Source organism: Halyomorpha halys, unplaced genomic scaffold (genome assembly GCF_000696795.3).
Source record: "Halyomorpha halys isolate HHAL.00 unplaced genomic scaffold, Hhal_1.1 Scaffold1448.1, whole genome shotgun sequence".
Lineage (NCBI taxonomy): Eukaryota > Metazoa > Arthropoda > Insecta > Hemiptera > Pentatomidae > Halyomorpha > Halyomorpha halys.
The window spans coordinates 30,537-37,869 of record NW_027114477.1 but is presented as its reverse complement, the minus strand read 5'-3'; the positions used below and the strand labels follow the sequence as shown (position 1 = coordinate 37,869).

At 29.1% G+C, this 7,333-nt stretch overlaps 1 long non-coding RNA gene across 1 annotated transcript in view; it reads left to right on the top strand.

Moving 5' to 3' along the window:
* LOC136796838 (uncharacterized) overlaps window positions 1-7,333 on the top strand; it is a 184,255-nt gene that overhangs the window by 157,757 nt on the left and 19,165 nt on the right. The window lies entirely within an intron of this gene.

The window sequence follows — 7,333 nt, the reverse complement described above, 5'->3', positions numbered from 1 at the left end:
ATAAACACTATTAATAAAACTGGAACGCTTAATTAAAACATTAAAACGTCACATTTAGCATAAGTTCAACTTGGACGAATACTACCAAAATATTTTAGTTCCGTAACCCAAAATTATGGAACTTACATATAAAAATAAATAAAAAAACTGGTCCATGGTCACACATAAATGTTATACTTACTGTCCAATTTTAATCCTTGTATGTTTTAAAACAGCTATTGCTTTTAATGTCAGGAAGAAAATACATTCCCATACTATATTTCAGATATAGGTTAGTCACAGTGAAATCTGAATGTTGTCATTACAGCTATGAAATCACGAAAATATATATTCTTATAACATATTTTTAAGCTTATACTGTAATATAAACATTAATATGGAAATGTAGATCAAATAAAAATAATTCAAAATTACTGTGTCCTGATTTTTTTTCAAAATGAAAACATTTACTTATGATCAGGGTAACCTACGGCAACCGAAAGGTTGAATTGGAAGGGCTGCCATAATGTAGGCAATACTAGCGCCATGATCTGAGTTGAATTGGAGGGACTCCCATCAGAAAGAAGGGCACTACCAGTGCCTATGTGGCCAGCAACAAAAGCTATATATTAAGAGAGTGGCAAGTGACAAGAGATGCAACCCGGAGGATGAGAGAGAGCCATCTTGTTTTTGTATTTTGCCAAAACAGTTATTTTTTCTCTTTTTCTTCACAATCTTCAGTAATGAAAATAAGTGAGTAGATAGACTCGGAGGTGCCCCCCGGAGCAGAGGAGAGAGATAGAGATCAAGAGATGAGGGAATTCCAGCGATAAGGTGGGAGAAGCCAGAGGATGGAGTAAGTCTACCAATAGCAAAAACTAAGATCTACATCATCACCAACCACCTCATTATATCTACAATTTTCCATAATCCAGTCATTCAAAATTTATTAACCCATCTAACCATAAATGTTTTTTTCGACCACCTCCTACACCACTTGTAATTCATATAATAGGTCTTTACTATCATTCAATCATATTTCATTTTTCAATTATACAGTTCACTTAAACCCAACCAGCCAACCAAAAGTGAAGTGTGTCTGACAGTTATGTTGAAGGCATACTTCATATATAATGGTCTTCCGTAGTTAATTATAATATTATTGATATTTCATCTTTATTTATTGTTCATTATTATTAATAATGAGAGATAATTATTTTATAGACATTTTTTCATCAAATAAAAAAATTAAACGTACTTCAAAATTCTGCGTCAAAGCCCATTTAGGCTTCTTCAATGGGAATAAGATCTAGCTGATATAAAAATTAATTAATTGTACATTATTATGACGAGTTTAGTTTAAAACTTTAGTTAAAAAATTACACACACATACACCAATTCGTTTGGCATTGTTATTAGGCTCTGGGAACTTTGTGTATTTTCAATGAGAAACCAATTCAAAAGAATTTTTCACGGTAACTATACTTCCCTTACCATATATTTAATTCATGATTTCGTTTAGAACCCTTACAGCCGAATTTTCATTGTTATCAAAAAAAATTAATTAATTTTATAATACTACGAAATTGTATTAGAATAAAAAAATCTTCTCAACCATTTTATTTAATGTCTCCATTTCTACTTTGTTTACGTTTGGTCGCTGCCATTTCGTATAGTTTACAGGAGCCTCAGTATTGTGGGGATAAGTTGAGACGTTTTGAAGTTATTGGTTTTTCATGATTAAAAAAAAAATCCAAGTCAAATATTTTGACCAAACAAATTGTATTATACGATGATTATGAAAATTCGTATATTGAAGTTTCTTGAGGTTTGTTCGTGCCTAGAATACTAAAGTTTAACAAACCGTAACTACGCATTAATACATTAATGGTATAGAATTGGATCCAGAGAGATGGGGTGCTTGGGTGTTTTCAATTTTTCAGTATGTCTCTAAATCCATTTTCCTTTTTTCTTTCGTTAATAGATATTTTAAATTTAAATATTTCTTTATTTATTACTATTACAATGCAGAATGGTTAATTTTTTTTAACTATATCTAATGTCCTTTTTAGGAAGATATTTTGAAAATTCGACATTAAAGTCCTTCTTCGTAAACATGGATAAAACCATACTGATTAATTTTACATTATTGTAATTTTTTTATGAATTATGTCCGAGTATAACCGAAATGGTATAGCCGTTGTTGAGAAAACTGAAAACAAAATGTTTAAAATCGATGGTATAAAGTTGTTATAAAATCCCAAGTACATGCTAGCCTTAAATGTGTAATTTTTTTTTATTTTAAAGATTTTTCGTCTTTAACTTAGGCTGTTCAAATACACACAAGCCATTTTGTAGGACTTGCTTGTTTAGACTCTGGAGAACTTAAAACGTGTATTTTTGTCAAAAAATTGGATTCCATCGAACATTTCCAATACTTTCCTTACAATATATTTCATATACATATTAGTGAAAACAAAAATCTTTGTTTGTATAAAGTATTTCTGCCAATTTATAATTTTTTTTTATATTTCTCATTTTGTGTTTTCCACTTATATTTCAGGTGTTATTTAATGAATTAGATGCACTTGGCCGTGGTGTATGAAACAAGCATGTACTATACTACTTCAGCTAATAATTTATATAAAACATTATTTTTTTGAACGAGATCTATAATCCTTCTCATATTACTACTGTGCGAGCCAACTGATGCGTGTACACGAGTGGTTGTGTGTGCGTGAAATCAAATTTTTCTAAAATTACGCTGTAAATTTTCTGAGTTGTAAAGAGGTAATTTCCCGTGAGCAATATGAGTTGGGAACTGGCCAGAAGAGTTCTGTGGTGAGAGGTCCTCCGCCAAAAAACTTCCACGAGGCTGTCTTGGAATTAATTATTTAGCTGCCATGTCCTTCTGGCCCAATTTCTTGCAAACTTTTACCATCGTGGAAGAGGGGGCTGTTCCCCAGAGATTATGGTGTTTTCATCTGAGGTTTCAAGGAAAACAGTTTGGGTTCTCAATTTTAACATGAATTATATTTTGTTATTTATTTGTTGACAACTTGCTTTCTAATATTTGGGCCGTATATAAAATTTTTAAATATTTTAAGGAGAAGAGTTTATTTTTGATCAAAATCCTGAGAGACGTATTAACGCTTTAGGGTTTATAAAAAAAATAAATTATTATATTTTCTCATGTGCAACTGCTGTGAACACACTTTACCCGAGATTTGGACGTAGAAAACATTTTTAAACCAAATGGTTTATTGTAATGACTAGAGACTGGCTTTATGTACCTTAAATATGAGCAAAATTTTACGACAAAAAACCAAAATGTGCATAAAACACCCAAATCCTGCAATAATTAACTTCATTGTTTAATTTACAAAATTAATATGTGGAAAACTTACCTAGTCCTCTTGGAATTAAATTAAACTCTCTAAATAGTTTCAATATTTAAGCAAACATAAATAAAGAACTAAGCTATACATAATTTATATAAACTATTAGCATAAATAAAGAACTAAACTATATATAATTTATATAAACTATTAACAAAATAAAGAACTAAACTATATATAATTTATATAAACTATTAACATAAATAAAGAACTAAACTACTCTGATTAAAAACCTAGAAATGTATCTGTAGTTAAAAAGTAAAAAGAAAGCTAATTTCATTAAATTATGTTATATTCCTATTAAGAAGTCTGTAATTCAATTTTTCAACAACTCAAAACTACCTCAATTTTGAATTTTAGAAAAAACATACAAGCCAAAGGTTTATTTATAAATATTCTTTCAAGCATGATTTCCTTTTTAATTTCAAGGAGCATGTTTTTCAATTTTGTATTTAAATATTAATGTACCATCAACTTAAAAAAACTAGCTAGTTATGTAATCTAAAAAGTTTGATTAAAAATATATAGGTATATTCATAGCGAACTGACCAATTTATATTTATTCAAAATAATATACATATTATATGATAGGTAATATAATGTAATTATGTAAAAAACAAAATTGAAATTTCCTCTTGTTAAAACTAGGTCAGATGCAAGAATGATGAGCTAGGAATCCATGTTTAAAAACACTGAACGTTTTTATAACGAGCTTATTCTAGAGGAGCTTTTCCATAGTTTTCGGAAGCCACTAGTAAATAATATTCCAAGTATATTCGTCATATCTTAATCAACGCATTGTTTTACCTCAAAACAATTTTAAACTATAAAATAAATAACAATTAGAGCTTTAAATGAATAAATACTGGTATATATACACACACCTATATATGTATAGTATGAAAAAATTATTTCAAGCATTAAATTTCATATAACTAATTTAACAAAAATTCCCAATAACTGATCTTGATTCACCAAATTACCATATCTGCCTATATTTTTTCTTACCTCCACATAAATATTCATTATATTAGGATTAGGATTAGCAATTTATGTGTGCTAAGTAATAGATATTATTGAATCCTTATTTTTGAATGGAATATGGTCCGGGTGCGGTAAAAAAAACCAACTCAAATAGTAGATAATTATACTATTTTATTGAGCCAATGTTTCGCCCCACGTTGGAGGGCTTCGTCAGGGCTGTTTTGACGGCAACAATAAAATAGTATAATTATCTACTATTTGAGTTTTTTTTTTACCGCACCCGGACCATATTCCATTCACCAATACACACGGTCAATCAATAATCTTCCAATCCTTATTTTTATTATATTCTGTATCATCTTGTTTTATTTTTATTATTATAGTAATTTAATATTTGTAAATTTGCAGCTTTATTCACTTCAAAGTCCTTTAAGTTATTTTTATTGTTATAATTTTTTATTTAATTTAATTTTTTTAATAATTATTTTTTCATTTTCAATTTTTACTTTATTTTCATTTTAATACTTACTAATTGAATTATTAGTTGTATCACTTGAGATCAATTCATATTGTACTTATCTAGCTTAAAAATTGAATGGCCTCTACATAGAAAACAATGTAATAATTACATTTCACTTATGTATGTTATTTTTATGTGTTATTTTGGCTCTGACCGATAGATGTTGTCATCTGGTCGAACCATATTGGATGTATTTTTTAAAATAAAATAAATAAAAATAAGAAGTAGAGGACCCCTATTTTATAGAGGACCCCTAACACATGCAAAATAAAATTAGTGTTATATGGATTAATTTTGTATTTAAGGTATCTAGTAATGACGAAATATTAGGAACATCATAGAGTTGCCATTGCCCATGCTGTCGCATCTATAAAAAAAAGTATCTAAAAATATGTAATTGGCCATCGAACCGCAGCCTTTGGTAGATCTTTCCTCATCCGGTCCTCTTCCCTATGGAATTCTATTCCATCTTTTATTCGCAGTTCTAATACCCTTCCAATCTTCAAATACCGTATCTTCGACTACCTTCTGTCCACCCAATTCCGGAAGAATAACAATTGAAACTTTCAAAAAGCTTTATATATTTTTTGTATTAGATTTTCTTTTATAATTGTAAATATGTACACTAGCAGAAATTATATCTTTTCATTTATTATTTTTTAGTTTAATTGTGTATGATTTTTTATCATTGCTTTTTTATTTTTATATACTACCAGAAGTCATCTTATGTTTTATGATACGACAAGTGGTTTTATTTTATTGGTTTTTTTCATTATTTTATATATTCTGTTAATTATTGTTGCTTATTTGTACATTTTTAAATTCATTGTATTACTTTATTTTATGAAATCTTGTAATTTCATCTCTATTTTGTAATTTACTCTAAGGCTCCAAAGCCTAATTTTGACACCTGTAAATTATTCTAAAGGGATTAATCCCAGAATAAATAAAGATTTTTATTATTATTATAAAAAAAGTATCTAGTAATGACGAAATGCTAGGAACATCATAGGGTTGCTATTGCCCATGCTGTCACATCTAAAAAAAAAAAAAGAAACAAACACAACGCTATTTAAACTACTATTTATTTATAATATACATATGTCAGTATAACCTGAGAGACGGAAACGTTTTGATGGAGCCTTAGGTAGTGAACTTGGAGCGCCAACCTGAAGTGATAAAACGCTGGCTATTTCCCCAACAGTGCAAATAAAATGGTAGGGAATACTTTATATTTGTGGAGCGGGCCAGAAGGAAGTAAATATAAATGTGACTATAAAATCTGACGGGGGGAGTGGTAAGGTAAGGGACTGGGAGTGGCAGTAAAGGAACTTATCAGGCGCGCGGCTAACGGCAACATTTTTCAACAGTTCTTTTACAGGCGGGTCCTTTGGAATATCTTGAGTTCTCCCTTCTGATTTATAGTTCAATCTCACTCCGCTTCGGCCCTAACCAGCAACCTTATTGAAAAAGCCACCCTATCAACCTAGTAGCATGTGGCAAGGTACTACGCCTAAAAAAAAATTCAAGCATTTACATTAATCAAAACTAAAATGTTACTAAATATCTAAATGTTTGTATGTGGTCAATACTGTTACCGTTTCAACCGGTCGTTGGAACGATAACATTATAACCGATTAATGGGAAAAGGTGGTTATAGAAGTTGTTTTTTATCGTAAAACTCGGATTCGGATGTTTATTATAACGAGAATACTTTCCTTTACTTGATTAGTCAAAATCGTAATTGGGTCACTCTCTACTAGTGCTACATTTTCTACCGTTGAAAAAAATGTCATTGATTTTTTTCGATTGCATTTTGTTTATCTTTTTACTGATCTATTTTTATTAAAAGGCCGTAATAGAAATTACTTATTTTTGCTGTACATCAATAAAAAAAAAATGAATCCAGGGTTGTGAGGAAATAGCAAAATCCATGTCTTAATATCTCAAAAATCACAAACCTTATGATAAAAAGTCATAACTTTTTTAAAAAGCAAACTGACTTTATAAATAAAACGGTAAATTTTTGAGTAAAACTATTATTATTTTTTGAACTCTCTATTTATTTATTTGTTAATTAGTCGTCTAGTTAGACGACTGATTTTAAAAAGTAGATTGTCGGCCTATTGCTGGGCGACACCTTAGCAAAGGTTTAACAACCCTAGCAACGGTTTTTCTTACATAATTATTATAATACAAATATAAAATACATATGTATCTTTCTTTTCAAATACACAAACATTGTAACGAAAATAATATAAATAAAAATAAACGTAATTGAATTAAATACTAATACTAAACCCTTTTTTTGTTATTTTCTTGTTCCTGTGCATACCTTAAACTACCTATTTTCATTCCCGTAAAACACAAAAAAGATTAAATAATTATAAGAAGTTACCTAAAATACAATAATAAAGAATGAGAATAAAATTATAATACGAAATCTTCGAAG